The sequence below is a fragment of the Mytilus edulis genome, chromosome 8 (assembly GCF_963676685.1).
Source record: "Mytilus edulis chromosome 8, xbMytEdul2.2, whole genome shotgun sequence".
Taxonomy (NCBI): domain Eukaryota; kingdom Metazoa; phylum Mollusca; class Bivalvia; order Mytilida; family Mytilidae; genus Mytilus; species Mytilus edulis.
The window spans coordinates 83,100,706-83,126,205 of record NC_092351.1 but is presented as its reverse complement, the minus strand read 5'-3'; the positions used below and the strand labels follow the sequence as shown (position 1 = coordinate 83,126,205).

The window sequence follows — 25,500 nt, the reverse complement described above, 5'->3', positions numbered from 1 at the left end:
TTCATTCAATTCAAAAGTGAAAAGGGAACTTAATTTTGTCAAAATATTACTTTGCTATCAAACTTTTTATTTTATTGACAATCCGGTACATATTAAAATACTTTTATGTAAACCTCATGTTTCACAGTTGCAATGTGACTGACGGTAACTTTGTTGTTATTATTTTCTGTATACCATTGTATTTACAAAGGTTATCGGAATAAACCTGGATCCTGTATATAAAAAATCTAATATATTATTTGTTTTTGCTCAATCAATATTGAAATGAAAATAGTGAAATAATATTTCGCTTTTATCGGCCAGTATGGTTCAATTTTGTCAAAATAAGCTTTAAAAAAACAAACATTGATTATGAATGATTCACTTCACTTGCAATTTAAGTGAATAATTCGACCTCATTGAATCCGTGAACTTCAATTTAACCCTTTAGCTTGAGACGGATAACACGTGAATTGTATGTGTAACGTTATTTAAAGGAAAAGAATGTCAACATTGAAAGTGAAACAAAGGTAAATCGATTGACTGATAAGATCCACAAAAAAATCATTCTTATACAGGTAAAAACGATGATTATCATTTGTTTTTCATCTACTATATAGAGAATAATACATGGCAAAATCCGTATCATATGTCGTATCATCCCGAGACATCAATATCAGCCCAAGGGCCTTTAGGCCCGAGGGATGATATTGGTCGAGGGTGATACGGCATGTGATACGGATTTTGCCATGTATTATACACTTTATCATATATTTCAACAGAAGAGTATTATATTATATGAACTGTTTTCTGATCCATAGCACGGGGTTACCTTCAGTTCTACTTTTGTCTTGTTTCAAAGAACTGCTCAATTACTTATCCGAAGCACCTGGGTTACTTTACAATTTGTGTGCTGTTGTTTTAAAAACATTTTATTTATTATTGTATTAATTTGTGTGTTTTGTATTTTTCATAGTTGCATTTAGTGTGCCAAAAAATATGAAAACTTGACGTTCGTGACGTCACATACAATATGAAAACTCCGAGTTCGTGACGTCACATACCAAACAATGACGTCATTCAAAAAAGATTTAACTATTTTGAGGAAAATTTTTCTTAAGCCAAAAAAAAACCAAAACTGACTTTATGTAAAAAAAAAAGTAAAAAAAAAAAAAGTAGGGGTGTGATAAAGGGTAGGGGTGCGATAAAGGGTATGCGATAAAGGGTAGGGGTGTGATAAAGGGTATGCGATAAAGGATGCGCATCAAAGTTGCGCGATATGGATTAAACAGCAGGCTATTTATCACATATGCAAAACTACTGTATTTACTACTAAACATATGATAAATGAAATTAAATAGACCTAGGATAATCAAACAGCACGAGTTTGCTTAATCTATTCATATCGATATATTTATGTTGACATCGCTTATATGGTCATCAGAGGACTAATAATAATAATAATAATAATATCTTTATTTAGAGAGAGTAACTCATTTGGATTACACCAATTTTCAATAAGGCTCTCTTAATACAATAATAATTACATTACAAATAAACAATGCATCAATAATAATAAATTAAATAAAGATTATGTACAATTTAAAATACAATAAACAATTATGATATGGCATTACAGTAAAAAATATGATGGTAATGTTAAAAGTACATAGATTTGTATTTATGTTTAAATTCGGATACTGTATTTGATTTTTTTATTGAATTAGGAAGAGCATTCCACACTTTTGGTCCATTGTACGAGAAACTAGACTTATACAACTCTGTATTTGGTTTTGGAATAATAAAATTATCTGAGGATGAAAATCTCGTATTATATTTTTGGTTTGCAGAAGCTGATACAATAAGACTGGACATATATTCTGGAGCTAAGCCATGTTTTGCCTTATACATTAGTAATGATTTGTGATAAAGTATTCTTTGTGTGATTGGCACAATGTTACATTCGTGAAATAATTCTCTTGAAGGTTTGGTGTAATCATGTTCGTCTAAAATTATTCTTGCTGCCCTTTTTTGCAGTTTTAGTAAACTATCTAATAGAAAGTTATTACAGTTTCCCCATATTGAACAACAATAATCTAAGTGAGGTAAAACGTAAGCGTTATAGTACATTTGTCTAGCTTTATGATTTAGATATTTCTTTATCCTTTTTAGTAAAGCTAAAGAAGAGTTAACTTTTTTGATTATATAATCGATATGAGAAGACCAAGATAGAGATGCATCAATAAAAACACCTAGAACTTTTTCACATGTACTTTCTATAATTTGTTGTCCATTTAAAGCAAGATTAATGTTTTCATTTGATGTAACGGAAAGCTTTTGTTTAGATCCAATGCATATAGCTTTCGTTTTAGATACATTTACAGCCATCTTATTGTCATCACACCAGCGAAAAATATCTTGTAAAACCGTATTAAGTTTTTGACTGATGCAACTTTTGTTTTGTCCAATGACTGATATGGTGCTATCATCAGCAAATAAATCGGTGTTATGATTAGGATTAGACAAAGGAAGATCATTAATAAAAATTAAAAACAACACCGGTCCTAATACGGATCCTTGAGGTACACCCGTTTTTTGTTTTTGTACGTCTGAAAATGTATTTGAAATAGATACTTTCTGATATCTGTCAGCCAAATATGATGTAAACCAACGTAATGAAGTATAAGCTAATTTGTATTTGTTTAATTTTTGAATAAGCAGTTCATGATTGAGAAGATCAAAGGCTTTTGCTAGATCTAGAAATACTGCTCCAACAAGATCGCCATCATCAATGGCTTTAAGCCATTTATCTATTAAAGCTGTTAAAGCAGTTTGACAAGAATGGTTTGCACGAAAGCCTGACTGCATTCTATACAATAACTTGTATTTATTAAGATATTTTACTAAGTGTGTTTTCACATGTTTTTCAAGGATTTTAGAAATGAGTGGTAAAATTGCAATTGGTCTATAATTAAAAACATCCTGTTTTGAGCCTTTGTTCTTATAAACTGGTATGACTTTTGCCAGTTTAAATGAGGATGGAAAAATACATGTTTTGATACTCAAATTAAAAATATGACAAAGTGGTAGTGAAATAGCATGAGAAGACATCTTTAAAAATTTTGCACTTATGGTATCAAGGCCTGTTGCTTTTGATTCATCTAGTGCTTTTAGTTGTAAACACACAAAATCATTACTCATAAGTGGTATAGAAAAATACACGTCATCTGGTACATGACCCGATATAAAATCACCAAGTTTGTTAAAACAACTACTAGAATTGTCGATGTTTTGATCTATATTAAGATTATCTGTGATATTTGTGAAATAAGCATTAAAAACATCAGCAATGCCTTTTGGTTCTAAAATTTCCTTTTTGTTACAATCACTTATGATTTTTATACTGGTATGATTGTCGGTACCGCTGACAGTATGTAGGTGCTTCCATAATTTACTGCTGTTGTTCTTTTTTTGTTCTATGATATTGGTATAATAATTTTGTTTAGAGTTTTCGATGAGATATTTGACTTTATTTCTCCAAAGTCTATAACTATACATATCTTTTTTCTTATGATAAAAATCACGTTTTTTCATGCTATCTAGAATTTCATCATTCATCCACTCATTTTGATACAAACGTTTTACTCTCTTTTTAATGAGTGGAGCATGATGATTTAATACTTTAGTAAAAATATTCAAAAAAGACAACAGTGCTTCTTCGGGGTCATCAATTTCTAATACACAATTAAATGAACACTGTGATATGTCATTGACAAAATCATTTTCATTAAAATGTTTAGTAGATCTGAACGTAATATATTCATGAATTTTCTTTTTCGATTTTAACCCTCTTTTGTGAGAAATGCATACTGGATAATGGTCACTGATAGAATACTTCGGAACAGATATAAAATGAATATTATGTGGTTCATTGCTATAAATATGGTCTACCAAAGAGGAAGATGTTTGTGTGACTCGAGTAGGAACTGAGACTATTTGAGACAAGTTAAAAATGTTTTTTAAATGTGACCATTTAGCTGGAATCTTTCTCGACGACAAATTAATATTAAAGTCACCCAAAATAATCATTTCCTTATCTTCAATATCGACATTTGTTAACATTAATTCAAATTTTGTAACCCACTCTGCATTACTTTTTGGTGGTCTATAAATGTTACCAATTAATATAGGTTTTTGATGAACAAAAATAATTTCGATCCACATTGATTCTATATCATCATTTTCCAAATCATGTCGTCTTATTGTGGTTAACATGTTAGAAATATAAATTAAAAACCCACCGCCAGATTTTCCAATTCTGTCTTTTCTGTTTGTATCATAACCCTTAATATCTATTTCTTTGTTTTGGACAGAATCTGACAAAAATGTTTCACTTAAACACAGCACATCTGTGTTAGATTTTGATAGCAAATATTTAATTTCAGAAAACTTTGGCAATATATGATTGATGTTTAAGTGACATATATTAAGTGACTTGTGTGGAAATATAAAAGGGTTTGTAAATGGAGATGATTTGGAATTAGATGATAGAATATGTGTTGCAGTACATAAATACAAAATAACAATACTGACAATATTTCCTAAAATAGAATTACATGTTCTGGTAGTGGAAAAGTTATTGGTTAAATTTACCTCCAGTACGTTTGACTGGACACACTTTGTTCTTGAGTTGTTGTGTTGTTGAATGGTATAAATCTCCTCCCTGTTGACCTCACCGATTGAAAATTTGATTCAGTTTCTGATGTACAATTTGAAAATTGAAATAGATTGTTGACGCAGGAGATAATGTTGTGGCTTAAAACTTTGGCACCAGCAACATTTGTGTGAACATGGTCTGCAAATAAAGAAAGATTGGGCTGGTCTCCATATAGAAAGTCTAAAGTATTGTCCAAAATTTCCACATGTTGTTCCTCTAGAGAGAACAGATGATTATTGACATTATAAATTGTATGATTAGCTTGAGAATTGGTTGGCCTTGGTAGAATTGAGGAAATTACCAGCTTAGTTCTTGGTAAGCTTTGCCTGACTGTACAAATCAAATTTTTGAAGTCGTCCATAATAGCATGAACAGAGTCTCCATCTGATACATTGTTAGTGCCCACATGAATAACAATAACATCAACACAATCAAGTCTGCCTTCTGATATGTACTGAATTAGGCAATCTTCAATGTCTCTGATCCGTCCTCCCCGGATAGTCTTTACTTTGGTATTGATTTGTTGAGTTGACATTTTCCTAGGAGACATCTTTTTAAGAGTTGAACTCCCAATAAGAAATAAGTTTTTCTTGTCAAAAGACCGATGAAAATGGGGATAAGTAGATTTGACTTCACGGTCCGTGTATTTTGTATTTATTGGTGACCTTTGTTTTTCCACATAAGTAGGACTTTGAGCATTATGCTTGTTACCTAGATTTGTTCTATTTAAAGAAACTGGCTTATTAGAGCTGCTTGGTAAACCACTTCTTACAGCGTTGCTGTATGTTCCAGGTGTTGGTTTATTTGAAGCTGAAATTCTTTCCTCTCTTTTGCGATTTGGTGTTTCTGTCACAGTTTTTGTTAAATCGTTGACGTGAGATGATTTTAAATTTACAGATTTAATCTCATTTGAAACGGCATTTAATTTGTCCCACAAACTGTTGGATTTATTTATAAATGCCTTATTGTTTACATCGATATCCGATTTAATGAGCTGTGTTTGTGTAAAAACTTCTTGGACGGAGGTTAAAGCTGAATTGGTTTGAACTTTAACCGTATTTGTTAGTGATGCAAACTTGTCTTTCATCTCTTGAAATTGATTGTTTGACGAGTCAATATGACAGTTAAGGGCATCATTTAAATTTAAAACTTCCTCAGAAGTTGACAATAAAAGACTTTCAATTCTCCTGAGTGCTGACATGGTACAGAAAGTCGGAGAGTTTGCCTTATTATTATTTTTGCGAAATTTATTGGTGGAGATACTTCGACGCGGGGTTGTAACCTTCATCGGTATAGTTTCCTCTTCATCGTCGGTCCATTCAGTGTTGTTACACACATTCACGATACTATTATTATTTGCTTGAACGGTGTTTCCAGACGTTTTTATATTTAAAGCAAGTTTTGCGAGTTTATCGGCTTCAATCTGACCGATTTCAGAATCACGAGCAACGTGCGCCCACGTTACTTTTATATTTGATAACAAATTATCTATCTCTGACCAGAGTTCTTTGTTTTTCACATCATTTCCGGAAGATTTAAGTTTCCAGTTGTTGCTTTTCCAATAAACAATGTCATTTGTTATACCTCTAACTAAATATTCACTGTCGGTTTTAATGATAATGTTTGATAATTGATTTTCGTGTATTTGTTGAAGGCATTTTACGGCAGCATACAGTTCCCCCGTATTGTTTGTTTGCTTGTAAGATTCAGGAACTGGACCATTTATATTTTTGATGTTATTTGGTTCCCAAAATATACCATAACTGGCCTTTGCCAATGGCTTGCCGTTATTCTTGCATGCTCCATCAATGTATACTTCCATTATTTAAAAATGTCCTAACAGTTCAGGAAAACGTTAACGTTGTTTTCGCGGGCTTTCTGATATGACGTGATGAACATGGTTTTGATTTAGAAATTTTGCTTCTTTTGTCTTTTGTTACAATAAAAATGTTAATATTGATAACAAATAGTAAAATTTACCATACCGTTATACATTTTGAAGTCTATCAAACAGTAAAATCCATCGTAATTCACGAATCGAGTTTTCCTAAAAAACAACATCCACAACGGACCACTGCAACTCGTCTCAAATGTAGAATACACTATAGGAGTGTCCAGTAATAACAAATAACTTCGAACAATGTTAAACGATGCTTTAGAAAATAATTTCAACACTTTAAAAGTCCTGTGATCAACGGAAATAGATAATATTCCTGCATTGAATGATCGTGAATTTTTTAGGCAGCCATTAGACCTTCGTGACGTCACCGCGGTCCAACTCGATTAAAAATTAGATGGCGTCTAGACTAAAATACACACGAAACGAAGCTACGTATTTTCATGCCCGTGCCCTGTTAATTGTGGTTTTTTTTAGACTTTTAATGTAGGATTTAATAATGTCCTCCATGAAAAAATGTCCACCGGACATATTTTGACAATATTTACCTGTTTAAATGTGTCCTGGACACAGTTTCCTATGAAAACATGTCCTCAGGTATGAAAAAGTGTCCATGAACATGGACATTATTCACTACCATAATCACGGTGGGTATGGTTGTCCTGCGAGAGAACGTTCTGTGCTGGTGATTCGGTCCTGACGGGTGCTGGTGATCAATGAAAAAATGTAAACAAAGACGAAAATGATGATTTTTGACGTTTTCACTCATAAAAAATGGAAGAAAACAGTTGAAATTTTTCAATTTTGTTTCTTATGGGTTCATATGTAAACCATTAAAAAGTTGACCCTCTAAACTGTTTCAGTAAGCGTAACACAAAAATGCTCATTTTCAGAAAATCTAGAACTGAAAAAATAAAACAAAAATGCTCATAGAGTCCGCTTTCTATACCGCAATCCACACGACAAAACTATTTTGTGAAAAAACATTGCAATTTATTAAAATTTAGCATTTTCTCAATTTATTCATGTCCTGATACTGTGCTGGTGGGTCCTGTCATTGTGCTGGTGGGTCCTGATACGGTGCTGGTGATTTTGGATAAGAAGTTGGTCATATTTGAAACAAATGTTACAAAATCAATAAAATTGGGCAGATAATTGTTGTCAATAGGATCTATGACTCCTATTTTAGCTCTTGTGCATCCATTTGGCTGTTTAATATGTGTTTTCAAATGATCGTAACTTGTATTACATAATTACATAAAAGGGCAACATCTTTCGTCCAATATCAGATAACAATATGTAGTATCTAAAATAAGAATAGTTTTATTAAGGTATTAAATGCCCCTTACATTGATGCTTCAACAATGATCAAAGCTCATGCCGCATAGACATGTTTGTAAGCGCTCCGCATATCCCTCCCCACTTCCACCCAACCAACCCTCCTCATTTCCTCCTTCATTGTTACAGTGGTGTACCAACACAACAATTTATCACATAAAATAATAACACAAAGTCACACATTATTGAACAACGAATGCTCGCAGGTACTGAAAGTTAGTTCAAAGCCGCATTTTCAACTAATAGATAAACCATGTTCTCATATACAAAAATTCCAATCGTGTCGATTAAAAAAGTCTCAAAACTTAAGTTCACATTTTAATGTTTGATGAAGCAGAACTTTAAAAGTGTGCAGTGAATCTTGTGCTCACAACAGTTATTGTCATAATTATGGTTACACATTTCCATCTTCTTTTCTGAAACATGTTTCCCAGCTCATACTTGACAGGATTGTTATCCTAGTAAAAGGTGTAACCAATGAATTGAACACAAGTTAAAAATTCCACAATACTATATAATTCATTTTATGTGTCAATTTGTTCGAAAAAAGTCGAAAAGAAGAGAGTTTTTTTAATGTCATGATTATCTGTCGCTTTCTAGATCTATGCTTAGCATTTATTTCAGATGACATGGACTCCTCACCCTGGTGACCCTGCTGCCTTTCATAACTTTATCCGGATACATATATTAATAGATAAACAAAAGGCTACAACAGGTATTTTTGTATTTAAAATGATTCGTTGTAACGAGAATATTTGTGGTGAATGGAAACTGTGAGGGTCAAAATCTTAGATTGCTTATAAATGTTGCTGGACCCAGTTTCGTTATCTGATCTGAATTTTCTGAAATGTGCAAGGTAGATAGACATTGGCCTTTTGATATTTTTACTCGGTAAGTTTTGCCCTAATTGCTTGAACTTTTGCAATATTAAAGCCGATTTCAATGAGTGTGTAGACAAAGGGAATATCTTTGGTTATCTTGCTTGCTGAACAGAAAAGTCATTGTTAGGTTATGTAAACGACCCTACTTTAAGAGTAGACTAGTCCGACAAATGACACATCTTTCTGTCTGTAGGACCAGGCTACTTCGAAAGGAGGGTAGTATACCTTACCTAACAATGACTTCACGGTTTAGCTAACAAGCAAGCTAACCAAAGATATTACCTTTGCCTACATACTCAATGGAATCGGCTGTAACTAAAAACTCGAATACATTTTAACAGACAGTGGTTATGTTTGTTGATCACTGTGTATCATCGCCACCGGAAATTGGGTACTAACGAAGCGGAGAGAAATAGAAAAAAAAGTAAACAAGTTAAGAATTCATTCAATTTAGAGCATTTCCACTCATTGGATGAGGGTGCCGCTTAAGAAATGATTTTCTGATATATAATTCTTTAAATTATTATGCAGATAAGTACAAAATTAATACAAGATTGTGTGTAATACTCCAAAACTTGCCACTTAGTACCGGAAAATTTCGAGGTCTATCGTCCTCTGTCGCCCCATTCTCAAGATATTGAACTGTTTTTCATTATTTTTCCAGACACGTTTTTAGATTATTATAGTGTGACATCATATTTACTGAAATTTGTTGTCAAAAACATGTTTTTTTAAGAATATGGACAAAAACATTGTATGTTTGTTGTACGGCGAATTGCAGAACGTTGTACGGCGAATTGCAAAATAACAACTTTTGTCTGTACGGCGTCTTGCAATATATTATAATTTTTAGGGGAAATTAATCACTGTTTAAATAATATCAAGTGACGATATTTTGTTGATATCAAAGCTTTACAGGCTTACAAATATACAAAATGTCTTACTCATCAAATATTATTAAATATATGCCGTTAATTCAGTTCAGAAGGCCTCGTTGCGTACCGCTTTTCGATTTTGTACAAAAAGGTTTTTTTCAACCATATTATCCTAAATACATTTATATATCGTTATACTACTAACGACTGTTGTCTTATTTGTTGTTAGGTTGAATTGTATAAGTTCAATAAAATAAACCGTCCATTCCTCTTTTGTTGGTGCTAGCTTTTTTTTATAGATAAAAACAGTGGAGATGTGGTATGATAGCAAATAAGATAACTATCCATCACACGCAAGTACCACAGGCACTTGCCTCAGAAAAAAATTCCTATATTAAGGTATTTAGGAAAAAAAAAATTCTGAGACAAGTGCCTGTTGCAAGTACCATATTTTTTTATTGACACATGGACAGACAATTGAACGGATGGAAAAACAGACGGAGTGATCGACTCCAAGAAAAAGGACTATGTCATGAATAATCGAAAATGCTTCAAACAGCAAAAGGGAGGCTTCTTCTGGTTATGTATATTGTTGAGTAAATGTTTTATGTCAATCAGTCGTAGTAAACTTGGGTTATCGTCATGACGTAGGAAAGTGTAACAAACAGTTAGAATGAGTGAATACTATAGGGCGTGAACATTATTTTTTTTTATGGCGGTAGCTCTTTTAAATTATGGTTACATCTCAGTCAAAGTATTCATACGACTCATTGCTTACATGATTTTATTAAAAGGAATTACGAAGGTTTACTCATTTTTATTTTAAATCATCAAAACCAGTGTATAAATCAGAAAGTAACATGTAAGGTGTCACAAGTTGAAGCGCTCTTTCATCTCCAAGTCCCAATTAGGAACTCTGAGCTGATATAAAAAAGCCTTGGTCCATCTTTACATTTCTGAAGTCTTAGACTAGCAAATTTGACATCAATTTGAGAACCAAGTCATCATTTTTCGGCCTCTTCTACCAGGCCACACTGTTCAGTTATTTTACGAATTGCAAAATGTAAAGGTACTTTATATTTCACGATTCCGTCCAGGTACTCAGGGTCAATATAACTTATCAAACATTCCACATACTTCTGAGTTATTTTCATCATAGGACTGACCAGGGTTTTAGCTGGATAAGAAGTGGCCTTTCCTTTTAACATTTTTGATACATAACAAATAGAAGGCAGATATAACTACATTGGTTAGACGTATAAAGAGGGGTACGAGATATCTCTAAACATGTTTAACACTGCCGCATTTGTTGCACCTGCATGCCCCAACTTGAGTCTGTAACCTTTGCTACATTTTTATATAGTCTTGTATTTATTTCATTTTTTAAATTTTGGTTCATTTATATGTTTCAAGAAACAAACATTGAACTTCTACCCCCTTTTTGTAGTTAAATGATTGATCACTTACGAGACAGCTTCGGGTATATCAATACACAGTTACAAGTTTAGTTTCGCATTATAGCCATGGTGAATTTTCTAAATATGAAAGTTTTTGTACAATTGAATTGATTTTTAGATAGTTGAATAATAATATAGCCTTCCTATAGTGGGTTTATACAGAGACATATAGTATACATGTCTCTGGTTTATATGAACATTTAGATTGTTTTTAACATGTTTTAGAAGCCATTTTACAGTTTGAACGTCCATACGTTGCTATCCGTACCGCCATAGATTAAAAAAAATTGTATTGTTTTTCAACAAAGATTTGACGCTCGATCTTTTCAATTCAAAATTATGGAAAAAACGCAGAAATGCATATATTTTTTTTTTACCTTTTGATAGATATATGTCTATGGTTTCAGGAAAGGTTTCACTCTTATTGATTGACATTTTCCTTTGGACCAAATTTTTGAGATCTTTTTTACATGTTCAACCCCTTATCTGGCAATATTTGGTATCAAATAAATGCTGATTGTTGCCATGGTTACACAAAAAAAGATTATATTTCACAATTATTACTATTGGAAATAAAATCTATTGACGATTCTCTTTCCATAAATATACACATGCATAACTCAAATAGTAAGCCTTATTTATTAGAAAGGAAGGGAAAGAGGGTGTTTAAAAATTATGAGTGTCAATTCTAAGTTTTTTTCTATCTGTGAATTGACACCCCATCCTAGTGAATAATCTTCTCGTTGCGTTGGGTAGTTTCTTCTATTTGGTTGGGCTTCTGTTTCTTCGACATTTTCCTCATTTCCATTCTCAATTTTATCAAGGATTTACTATACTCAAAGATTTTTTACTTTGCGGAAGCAACGTAAAAAAAGGAATGGACAGCAAATTAATTTGTATGTGATTCTGGTAAATTACAGTTAAGATCAGTTAACAGAGAAAATAATGTCAAAAACAGTGAACACTTAAGTATTAAGTAACAGATAACTGGAATCTCAATTTCAAATAAACAGTTAACAACATTGCAAATTTTAACAAAACAGATTACAGACAGTGGGTCGAACAGTTAAGGGTGTTTAAATTTATCAGTCAAATAACAGTTTTAAACAAATTAAAACCTTGAAAAAGACAAAAACAGTTTAATTTAAAAGGGACCCCCCCTTCCCCCACCCCTTAGATATTTGAACTTAATACTTTATTTTCTTTGAAAGGACGGTAAATAACTATTCTAAAATTAGCAAGTTGCCATACAGTTAAAAACAAGTTGCCATACAGTAAATTTGTCAACACGAACAAGTTGCCGTACACTAGACTTTATTTTTCATGGTCTATATTCTTTAAAATACATCTTTTTGACAACAAATTTCAGTAAATATGATGCCACACTATAATAATCTAAAAACGTGTCTGGAAAAATAATGAAAAACAGTTCAATATCTTGAGAATGGGGCGACAGAGGACGATCGACCTCGAAATTTTCCGGTACTAAGTGGCAAGTTTTGGAGTATTACACAAAATCTTGTATCAATTTTGTACTTATCTGCATAATAATTTAGAGAATTGTATATCAGAAAATCATTTCTTAAGCGGCACCCTCATCAAATGAGTGGAAATGCTTTAAATTGAATGAATTCTTAACTTGTTTACTTTTTTTTCTATTTCTCTCCGCTTCGTTAGTACCCAATTTCCGGTGGCGATGATACACAGTGTTGATGGATATTGTTTTTCCTAGATTCACTCTTGAAAAATCATTTGGTTACATTTGGTCAAGTAATTTCAGAAAAGATCTTTTTTGTAATTGCGGACGCCAAGACAATACATGAACCTCACACGACCCCTCGACACAGGTGAGCTTATATATGATCTTATAGCGATTCGGGTTGATAACCAGTTGAAATTAAGCCAGTTTTTTGTGTGTGTAGATTTGTATTGTTTTAAACTGTTATGACCTTTTAAAGTTAAATGTAGGTGTTTAATCTAAGAATTTCCTTTTTAAACTTATATACATGTACTTGTTTTATACTCAATTGGTAGTATGAAGGTACGAGATATTTTAATTTTTGAAATTGAAGGCACAATTAACAAGGCAAACGGTAGTTTCAAATACTTTTAAATAGATCTTTAAGGATAATGTACCCTTGTGTTGATCCCATGCTAAACATAACAAAAATCTCTGTACAAAGGTTATCTCGTTATCATTCTCTGACATATTCTAGTCTGCCCTTTCATAAAATAGTGAATTTTTTTTTTTTAGTGTTCTATCGAACTTTCGAAAAAAAATACCTGATAACCGTTCAGACAAAAAAAATATGTTAAAAAAAACTTACAGATACAGCAAGTGATTCTTAATAGCTATAAGATACATTTTTCTTTTAAAAAACTTTCATTGTAACCTCGCTCTAACTTATCCCCCATCCCCCCCCCCCCCAAAAAAAAAAACCAAACAAACAAACCCGCAATACTATTGTCATTCTTATAGTCAGCACTAAATTGTTCACAAACAAATGTGTTTTATGCTGCTAAAGACATATGATTCAAACGCTCAGAAAGTCCTTTGTTCTATATTTTTGCTCTCCATCTTTATGCAAAACCTTTTACATTTTTATTTTATGGGTTATTGTTGAAGGTCGTACGATGACGTATGGTTGTTAACACATACTTCCTTTGGTTTCTTATGGAAATTTGTCCATTGACAACAAACATACCACATCATCTACTTCATATAAGTATTGTATAAATTACAACGTATTTTGGTGATCCCGAATATCGTAAACATATTTTCTTATCTTAAAAGGGAACAAGAAGGGTTCCATTAACAGGCCAATAAATAAGATTACAGTTAATTAAAAAAAAAAATATAAGAAAATAGGGGTATTTTTTCTCTCATAATAACAGTAAACAGATTAACAACAATGTCAATTTCAAGAAAGCAGACAACAGTTAATTAGTCAATAACAGTACAGCTTCAATGATCTTGAATATATGCCACTTTTAACTAAAATATAAAGGCACAGAACCAGGACATAGGAGCACAGAACCAGGACCGTTTTTCTTATCACCAGCACAGCGTCAGGACAATTCCGTTTAACGAACTTGCACGACTTTTGCAATATAATATTGTTGTAATATACTTTGCATGGTACTTATGACGCATCAGAGAAAAATTAAGCAACAAAACAGTCGTTTTATTGCCGTTCTGAATTCTGATACAATGTAAACAAACCCACCAGCACAGAATCAGGACCCACCAGCACCTGACAGGACCAAATCACCAGCACAGAACGTTCTCTCGCAGGACAACCATACCCACCGTGATAATATTGTCCAGGTGGACATTTTTTCACAGGACATTGTGTCCGCCAGGGCATTTTTTGATATGATTAAAGTATTAAATGATATGCATTGCCTTGTTGTTACTGGACGCATTTTTACAGAGGATGACCTTGAGGTCACTCCGATGTATTGTTATCGCTTAAATTTCCGTCATTCATAAATTCTAGTCAAATTAGTTTTGGGTTTTCAACACCAGTGAAAAAAGTGCATTTTCATACTTGCGATTTCTTTTCTCCGGTTGTACGATGTTTCAACAAAATATGGAATCATTTCAGTTGTTGATTTAGTGGTGAAAATTTGACTGAATTATATCTTAATAAATACGATTTTATATGTGTAATTGGTGTTTCAGAAAGAGGTCAGGTGCTCTTGTTCATTCATAAAATTATCGTTCATTCATGAATTTATCGTAAAATAAAAATCACTATTCAGGTTATGTACGTGTAGTGTAAATGACCACCTGTAATCTAAAAATAGCGGTCTCACTAATAACGACAAGAAGAACTTTTAGCGACAAGAAGCGTCAAGAACGGACAAGAAGAATAAATTAAGCGACAAGAAGACTATTTAGCGACATGAAAACTTCTCGTACCGCATGAGGATGACACATATCAAATGAACAATTATGTGTGGGACTTAGTTTTAAGAAATGATGTCAAAAGTAACACTATGAAAATATTTTAAGTAAGCTGAAATATATATTTATTTTTTACATGTTTATGTCTTGTAAGTTATTTTATCTCTGCCTCATTTTTCAACATTAGCGTCTCGAAAGTTGAAATGTTTTAACTGAATGGTTAATTTAAATTAATTATGAAAATAGTTAAAATTAAATAAATAAAAGTAATTATTGCCCAGTTACAAACACTACCAGGGGATAATCCATAATTACCCCCAACTTTAGCCTGGTAAACTTGTTGTCTCCTTGTGAAATATAAAACATATTAAAAATGATTTCCTGCTTAAGTCTTTTATTGATATAAAGTCAAAACCTTCTTGCTTTTCACTAGACAACCATGTCCTGTCAGGTTTAATTCTTATATATGTATTTTTTTATATAGATTAGACCGTTGGTTTTCCCGTTTGAATGGTTTTACACTAGTAATTTTGGGGCCCTTTATAGCTTGTTGTTCGGTGTGAGCTAAGGCTCCGTGTTGAAGGCCGTACTTTAACCTATAATGGTTTACTTTTTAAATTGTTATTTGTATGGAGAGTTGTCTCATTGGCACTCACACCACATCTTCCTATATCTATGAAAAATAAAAGTGTCCCAAAACATTAACATGGCAGCAATTGCTTTTACAGCCTTTAAGGCTTTGATTTTTTTACAGAAGAGTGTCCACCATGCACTTGCACTGTACTATAATAATAGTAGAATAAAATTATCAAATATACAAATAGATGAAAATGATATTTATCGGTCGTTCAACTGTCTATATCAATCTGCTCAGCTCTTAATAAAACTCCATATCACGGCTTTGTGACGTCAAATACGTTGACCTGGCCTTAATAACTTTGACCCGGATATATCAGCGACGTCATAATGTTTGAACCGACGTTGATAAGTTTGACCCGAACTTATCAAGTCAACTTCCGGTTGCTGGTGAAACTAAGACAATACTTCCAAAAGACGCAAATGCAGCCCGATAAATCGATTATCAGGTTATCGGCATATTAATATTGTAAAATATCAGCTGCTCGACATAATATGAAGGCTTTTTGATCTCGTTCGCTGCGCTTACTCGACAAAAAGCTTAATATTATGTCTCGCAGCTGATATTTTACGATATCAACATGCAGACAACCTGATAATCGGTACATACATGCAATCGTTATGTTAATAATATATATAACAACAAACCAGTGTATTCTCTACGACTATCATTATACAAGTATAATAGTCCAAGGTATACTGATTTCTTGCACTACAATATAATAGTTATTACGGTGAGGTTGAATTTCCTGTCATTTATTCATCATCCAAGCACGAACTTGTATCAGAAAAAAATATCTCTGTAAATTAACCCAAGTTTCAGGTATAGAGATGTGATCTGTTTCTGTGACATGTGCTTTTGACCATCCACAAGAACCTACGGTCATCCGATGTTCAGTACTTCAGTACTTTGATTACTTTAATTACGAACTTGAATTTATTGTTACTTTGACGTAAAAATTGTCTCATTGGCACTCATAACACCCTTATCTTCATATCTATATATCTTTTAATATAATTATAAACACGTATAATTCAAACTCAAATAAGTAACAGATGCTGTTCAGTTTTCTTTTCTTTGGAGGACACAATTTAATGAGGGTCTTTTATAACATTCACTACAAAAACTTGTTCTGCAGATGAACCATATTTCACAACTGTTGCTGTAAAATGCTGTCCACTTAGGAGACAACATTTCATGGCAATGGACATTATTTATTTTCTATTGCCTTCTCCTCTGACATAATGAATATAGTAAAGTTCTTCATATTTGATTTTACACTTTGCTTATTGTTATTCTTTAATTGTCATTACCATTTGCTGGGAATTTCTTAGAACTTAAATTTCTCTATATTCACTTCTACCCATTATTTATTTGTTTACATTTGTATATTGATCAATTTCTCATCAATCCGGGTGTGTTCTAGTTTAAATTAAAATTCAAGTATAATAAAACTTTGTAATGACCTTTGTATTACTTCCCTTGGAGGACACAATTTAATAGCAACTACTATGAAAATTTGTTTTGTGAGTGGACACTATTTCATTTTGTTAGCAGTAAAAATCTGTCCTTTTGAGGGACACCATTCCATGGCAATGGACATTATTAAATACCAAATTTCAATGAAAAACTGTCCATGTGGACACTTTTTCATAGGACACTATTATATCTTACATTAATGAAATCATTAATAGTTTGGATAAAAGTTTTACATTGTTATAAATCAAATATGAGAATTTGATTTAAACCGGTGAACATTAATTTGATAGCTAGTGTCCCTTTAACGTAAAAACATTGGCAAGTCCATCTTTAACATATAGTTATTGATAAATGAGGGGGAAATATACTTCAAAATTGTTTTCTCACATTAATACTAAAAAAAAAAATACATTTAAATAGAAGTATTTGGAGAATATAAAATGTATTTGTACTTGCAACGAAACAGGAAAAAGCTCGAAGAGCCTCACTTTTGAGTTTTCTCTACTGAGCTGTCTCTAAAGCTCCATTCCTTCACTGTTCGAATATTGTATTTTTATTTATATTATAAAATTAAGTTAAACAGCTTGTCGAGGAATCTAAATAAAAGCACAAATAAACAACATTTACACGGCGACTATCATACTAATGTATTATGTCCCAGATTTACACGAGACGATATTAATCGAAAATGTTGTGTTAAGCTGGCTTACCGTATAAAAATAGTATTATATTATCAGGGAAACGAGACATTTAAAAAACAACAACATATAAACGTAAATAATACACTGAAATATATTGTTTTACAATTATGATAGAACTTATATTGAACTATTTGAACATATAGTTACATTACCGTTCCAAGATTACGAAAACGCCTTGTTTACGACGGCAATCCCCTCGCCATTATTATCATCAAGTTATAAATAAATGTTATTTATGGTTATTTATAGATAAGAAAATCCAGGTATATTATTATGAGGGTCTGCATAGGGTTACAAGAGCGCAATTATTCGTAATGCATTTTCCATAGGGTACCACTGGTGATCCGGTTTTTTTCTCGAAGACTATTACACAAACTAGGGAAAACAGGTAGCAGTTCCTGTTACTAGAAATGCCAGTGTTGCATTACAACCCGGCAAAATATTTTAGGTCATGCGTCAAAAATTGTCTAAAAATGCAGTTGAAAAAGATCGGCTATTTTTTTTTTTCGCTTAATGTAAGTGAGGTGTAAAATGCTGAAAAATGTATTGCACATCAATGGAGTATATTCATCTTGAGAGCAGTGGCGGATCCAGAACTTTTCCTAAGGGGGGGCCCTCTGACTGACCTAAGGGGGGGCCCTCTCCAGTCATGCGTCAGTGATTCCCTATATAATCAACCAAATTTTTCCCACGAAAGGGGGGGTCCGGGTCCCCCAGGGCCCCCCTGGATCCGCCTATGGAGAGTTTTCATTCGCATGACAGTATGTTTTGAGCGCATTTATCATTCACTAAATTTCGTGGATTTTTTTTAATTTTTATTTCATACGTGAATTTTAGAACGATATACATGATATATGAATTCTTTTTGTTATGCATTAGAATAACGGTTCTGTAGTTAACTTTCTTTTTCATTTTAAGTTAAACACAATGAAATTCAAATAGTGTCTGCACATGAATTACATAACATTTGGATTTAAATTACTTTGGAGGTAACTCTACTAGTAACATATCCATTAATATGTTACGTTGTTCATCTCTGAATCTGCGCTAAATATAGATATATATCTAGATTTTTTTATTACGCTGTTGTTAATCACGTGATCATCAGTTTCATAATTTTTCTTAGTGATCAGATTTGACTTTTTTCAAACGGCCAATCAAATTGGTGTATACAGTATTGTTAATTCACTGCTATTGATCATTTTATTACGTCAAATATTCAAATCTCCAGAATATTCATAATGTAAAAGTGACCAGTATCTGGAAGAAGAAATTGTGTAGCTAGGCAATATGAAATGCATAATATCATGATCATATTGGCGATTTTTATTGTTTTACTTTTATTCATGTGTGTTTAAATGAACAAAGATGAATTCGATCAATAACAACATTGTTTGCACAAGCCAAGATTTTGTTAAGACATTTGGATGGTATGAAATATCTTACTCATTTAGGAATTGAGCTTGAAGGAATAACTTTGCATACACAAATAATATATACATGGCAGGTAAGCCACTGCTGAAAAAAATAATTTACAATATAACTTTTAAAATGTTTATCATGTTTATTTATGAGGTTTAAAACAGAACGCACAGAATACAAATAACTTTATATTTCCATGGATGTACATATGTTTTTTATCCTAAAACTTACACCCGACACTATAAGGTTTAGTTGTTTAAAAACCAAATAGTTGTGACCGATATTTCTATGAAATAGACATAGTTTAAAAGCAGACCGCCAAGAGGAACCAAAATGAACTGTCACACAAATAGAGATATTCATAAAACTGTACGTTTAATTTACCTAAACATAAAACTTTGTATGAAAAAGAACAAAAACAGTTGAATATCTGGCCAACTGGACGTCGGATGACGATAAACTCCAACATATTCTGGAACCAAGTTCATATTTTAGAATACAACACAAACTCTTGTACTTGTTCTCAACTGTTCTGCACTAGACACTATATATGTATAAAAAAAAAATGGTTTCATATCCGGTATCCTCCTCGAAGCGGTAGAGGTAGAGGGTTTAACTTGAGGGAATTCCTACATTATTTACTAGTATGTATGTTTTTTTTACTTTCTATACTATTCGTTGGTACCCAATTTTCTAGTATCTTCTATTTGTACAATTGTTGTTGGATTTTGGAATAAACATCTTTATATGAAATAGTTTTAAATCAGTTAATATTATAGTGTTATTAACTGGCTGGTATAGATTCGGGAGTGATCCGTTTGCGCCAAAAAAAATGCGTCCTTCTGCGCCACAACTTTTTGTCTCCAATACTACGTTTGTGCCACCTGTTTTAAAATTACATGGTGTCATTCGCGCCAAAAATAAAACATACGTTTGCACCAATTACAAGAAAAATGACTTCCCTCCTCCTTTATTCGGACTTGGAACCGGTAGTTTACACGGTAAATGTTTCCTTTTCTGGCACATACTTTCTTCTTACTGCTGCTGCATGGGTACTTCCCAATTTTTATTTATGTAATAGGTTGTAACTTCACTTTATTGTTTTTAAAAAAGTCAAACATTGAAGGGTGAAATGCATAAAACAGTTCATAATAATTCCTGTGGAATGCTTTTGCTCCATTACTGGTACGTCTTGCCGTAGATAGAGTTTCAGTCCATACGGATGTTGGGAACAAAGCACTGTGTCATGAAAGTATGTGGCTAAAACATAATTAGCAATTTGAAGCTTCTATTTTCTTCTCTTTTGGCATATCTTGTATTAAATATTCAGAAAATCAATAAGTTTTCTTCTCTCTCAAACATGGACTGTTTAATGCATTTCAAGTAATTTCTCGCCAGATGCTCACCTTCATGGTGAAATATCTCCAAACATTTGATACTTTGTAAGCCGAGAATAAATATTAATCGTTAATATTTATGATAGATATGTGTACAGGCAAATTGGCGCAAATGAGTCCCGATTATTGGCGCAATTGATACATTTGGAAAACAAAATTTAGCGCAAATGATACCCCTGAAAAACAGCAATTGGCGCAAAAGGACTGCTGCTATAGATTCAAGGTTTGCTGTTTTGGCCTCGAGACCGTAGAATATATATATGATGTGAATATAAGGCCAATATTTTCAATACGGACTGGCAATTATGTGAATATAGGGCCAATATTTCCAATGCGGACTGGCAATGATGTGAATATAGGGCCAATATTTCCAATACGGACTGGCAATGATGTGAATATAGGGCCAATATTTCCAATACGGACTGGCAATGATGTGAATATAAGGCCAATATTTCCAATACGGACTGGCAATGATGTAAATATAAGGTCAATATTTCCAATACGGACTGGCAATGATGTGAATATAGGGCCAGTATTTCCAATACGGACTGGCAATGATGTGAATATAGGGCCAATATTTCTAATACGGACTGGCAATGATGTGAATATAGGGCCAATATTTTTCAATATGGACTGGCAATGAATCCCGAATTACATGCACAATATATGTTTACATGTAAATTTCAGGATACATTGCCAGTTCGTATTGGAAATAATGGACCGGAACGAGAAGCAATATAGATCACATAATTTGCATGACCAGGACGACGTCACCAGTATGACACATGCTGTTTTGGTAGTATTAGGGCTGTTTTAATCGTATTAATTAATAAAATCTTGAAAATCTATTTTTTTTATGAATTTACGGAACATTATCAAGAACTCCCACCCCTCCTAAAATAACAATAAAGAATGTGTTATTGTATTATGAGTTTTACTAATCATAAAAACAACTTAAGATATTATCAAGCTTATATTTTTGTCTAATATATATATCATATGTAAGTCATCTTACAAAAATGTACCTGAAGTATTCTCCCTTTATTATGTTAAGATATCACAATTTTCTTATTAATAATCGCGTTTAGATCGAAGTAGAATGATCATCCCAAGATTCGATTATGGTTAAAACTATGGGCTATAGTACAATTGCCCAATCTAATTAAAATATTGATCTCTGTTTACGTTATACTACATATGAGCTAACGTAATCAGAGATCAATATTTTAATTAGATTGTACAATTGCCCAATTTCATTTTACCAGAATACAGCTTTCCCCTAAAACCCCGTTATAAACCCTTTTATCCGCTACTGTTAATTGTTAGTCTGACATAAATATAAAATGTCTATTATAATAGTACACAACTTTTGTTTTATATTAGTTATCACTTCATTTTCAGGAAATCGTCGGCTTTGCACACAAGAGAGTAACTTTTCATCAAGCAGTGAATTAGTACCTACTGGATTAATCTACAGGACATTTAACCATGCGGACTTTATCCCCGTTCATCAATTTACACTAGCTTTGCAAATACACGCGCAACCTTTCATTAGGAACAGTCACATAAGAATTCCTTATGCAACTGAGACGCAATTTGTACCATGTGGAATATTGTATAGTTACCAGTCAACAGAACCTTATGATGGAAGAATTGTCAACTCATTCTCCTTCCGATTAACCAAGAGAAAATAGGAATACAAGAAACATGTAGACTACGATAGACAATCTTTGGTAAATTATTACAAGGAACATAATTTGACCAAAAATTAAATAAATGCAAAACCAATTTTTAAAAAAGCAATAAAGACCTATAGCTAAGTACGTGCTGCAGCGACGATAGTGGTTCTCTGTACCTCTTAACCAAGGGTCTTCATGGCAATGAATGCATCGATTAGCTTTAATGCAAATCAATAATTTTAGCAATGATTTTGTGCTTCTCTGTGCTTTATCTGTATGGTATCTTAATGAAAAATGAAATTTACAATATCTACCTAACACTAAGAAACCTCTGCAATTTTATACGATGTATTAATAGTAAGCTCACTCATTCTTAACAACCATAATTTATTTATCATACTTAATATACACAATAAGTATTTCTTTATACAATTTTAGCTTTCACATTTGACTGCATAAGTATATATAGATCTATTCTTTTATATGTTATCTCATCCGAAATTTTATGCATTTTTAATCACATATTTTTTTTTTTTTTTTTTTGTTATTATGTATAAAATATTTTTAACTTCTCTGTAAGGGACGACATCAAAAGTTAAATGTAGGATAAAAAAACTTAATTCACATAGTTTTTTCACTGACCCCCCCCCCCCCCCTCCCTCCCTCTTAATTTAATTTGGGAAATATTGATTTACCAATAGGGATATATGTAAAACTCGATTTTAGATATACAAAACTTGCAGAATTTTAACCCCCACCCCCAAACTATTTAAGTGTTTTATCCTACATCGATAGTTTGATGTATTCCCTAACCTATGTACTTACATGGTTTTATGTGAATACACTATCTATCTATCTACCTATATATTTGCATGATTCCGCGCACACTAATTATTGAACACGCAATCAGCGGTTATTCATGAATGACTAGAAAAAACTTAGAAAAAAAGTTGAAAAAGATGAGAACAAGAATAAACTTAAATGCAAGCCAAACAATTTGTTTCAACTGTAGAAGCCACTTAACTTATACGGCGAACTACATTTTCAGATTTTTAGTCAGCATTACTCAGTACAATTTTGAAAAAAAAATTAATTGGCTGGCTAAAATGTTAAAAATACAAAAAAACCAAAAAAAATAAGAAGTTAATAAATAAATAACATAGCGTTTTTCATACAAATCTGATTAGCGGGATCAAACCAATAGAACTGTTTATCTTATTAAATAAAATTGGGTTTTCGGAAAGGAAAATAATTGACACCACTGTTTACAAAATAATATGTTTTTGTTACATTCGAGATTTACATACTAATCATAACATGGTGTCTCCCCCCACCTCAATAAAAAAGAATAATAAAATACATGAAAAATCAGACAAATCATGAATCAACAAATAGGACTATGTATAAGAATCATTAATGTGTTATTGTTTTTGGACATTTGCCTATCAATTGCTAATTATACATCTCTATATAATGATTCAAAAAAGTAAAACACAGTCTTGGTTTTCTTTTTCAGATTTACTGCCACAGAAGATAAAAGAAACTAAATATTAGTTGTGATGCATATGCAGATTAAACAATTAATTTCTTAATTAACTGAACATGACAAATATTTCATGCGTACAATGTATACCTTAATTGTATCATATGTGCATAATTTAAATAAAAAAATATCATCAAATGTAAAAAAAAAATGTATTAGTCTTTAAGGAGTATGCCCTTATGAAGAAAGAATTCTTCAAAATTGTATCATTTTTTTCTGAAAGCATATATAATCAACTCAGTGGATCTTAGAAAAGACGGATAGCAGAGGCGGATTTAGGGGGGGGGGGGGGCAGGGCCCCCCTTTTTGGGAAAAAAATTAGGTTGCTTATATAGGAAATCACTGAAGCGTGACTGGAGCGGGCCCCCTCTTAGGCAGTCAGTGGGTTACCACTTATAAAAATTCCTGGATCCGCCACTGGATAGACATATAGGGTGTTAAAACGTGTGACTTCGCCTTCTTATTCACTCAAGTTTGATATAAGACACTATATTTGTTTCCAAAAATATTCTTAAGGGTACAAAAATGTAACTTGATTAAACACATATTATATGATCATTTTAATCATAATATCTATATCCTACATATCTATGTCGTTTTCTATCCGAAATGCGTGTTTCATGTGTTTAGATTAATAAATCTAGAGTAATTGTTATTTCTGACCATACAAAAATAAGAACCACAAACACATCAAACGAATGCATCAAAACTGGAACAGTTATATTCCTGACTTGGTTCTGGAATTTTCTTATGTAGAAAATGGTGGATTAAACCTGGTTTTATAGCTAGTTAAACCACTCACTTGTATGACAGTCGCATCAAATTCTACCAAATTGACAACGATATGTGAAAAAAACAAACACACATACATGTAATAGGTATAAATGTCAAAACTTGGCTCTCTCTTCCTATTGGTTGTGTGTTTGCTACACATGTTATGCTATTTTAGGTCATTTTAAATCATAACTTATTAATAAGAATGTAAATACAAATGTAGTTATCAAAGGTACCAGGATTATAATTTAGTACGTCAGACGCGCGTTTTGTCTACATAAGACTCATCAGTGACGCTCATATCAAAATATCTATAAAGCCAAATAAGTATAAAGTTTAAGAATATTGAGGATCCAAAATTCCAAAAAGTTGTTCCAAATACGGCTAAGGTTATATGCCTGAGATAAAAAAAAAAAAAAAAAAAAATCCTTAGTTTTTCATAAAATTCAAAGTTTTGTAAACAGGAAATTTATAAAATGACGACATTATTGATATTCATGTCAACACTGAAGTGCTGACTACTGGGCTGGTGATACCCTCGGGGACGAAACGTCCACCAGCAGTGGCATCGACCCAGTGGTGTAAATGTGTGTATTTCATTTTTATTATTATCGTTGTTGTCTTCTACTGTGGATTAAAATCAGTTATTTTCGTGGGTAACAATTTTTGCAGATTAAGGAAATTTAAATATTTGTTGATATTTAATTTCGGGGTTTTTACCGAAGATTGCATACAAGCCTAATAAGTAATTTGGCATTCGTTTAAAATTTAATTTCCTGGTTCACCTTTACAAATATCGGAGAAAATGTGTAAT

At 32.4% G+C, this 25,500-nt stretch overlaps 1 protein-coding gene and 1 long non-coding RNA gene across 4 annotated transcripts in view; one reads left to right on the top strand and one right to left on the bottom strand.

Moving 5' to 3' along the window:
- The window catches only part of LOC139486451 (actin, muscle-like), a 58,832-nt gene extending 40,720 nt beyond the window's left edge, over positions 1-18,112 (bottom strand). For 2 of the 3 annotated variants that reach the window (XM_071271334.1, XM_071271336.1), the window contains exon 1: positions 18,024-18,109. The gene's annotated coding sequence lies outside the window, so the exon portion shown is untranslated. Of the gene's footprint in view, positions 1-18,023 lie in introns of all 3 variants that reach the window. The other variant, XM_071271335.1, reaches the window with a different exon arrangement.
- Positions 412-24,007, top strand: LOC139486459 (uncharacterized). The gene is made up of 3 exons (XR_011655583.1): positions 412-509; positions 22,092-22,423; positions 23,886-24,007. It is a non-coding gene; the product is annotated as an uncharacterized lncRNA (long non-coding RNA).
- The last annotated feature ends 1,493 nt before the right edge of the window (positions 24,008-25,500 follow it).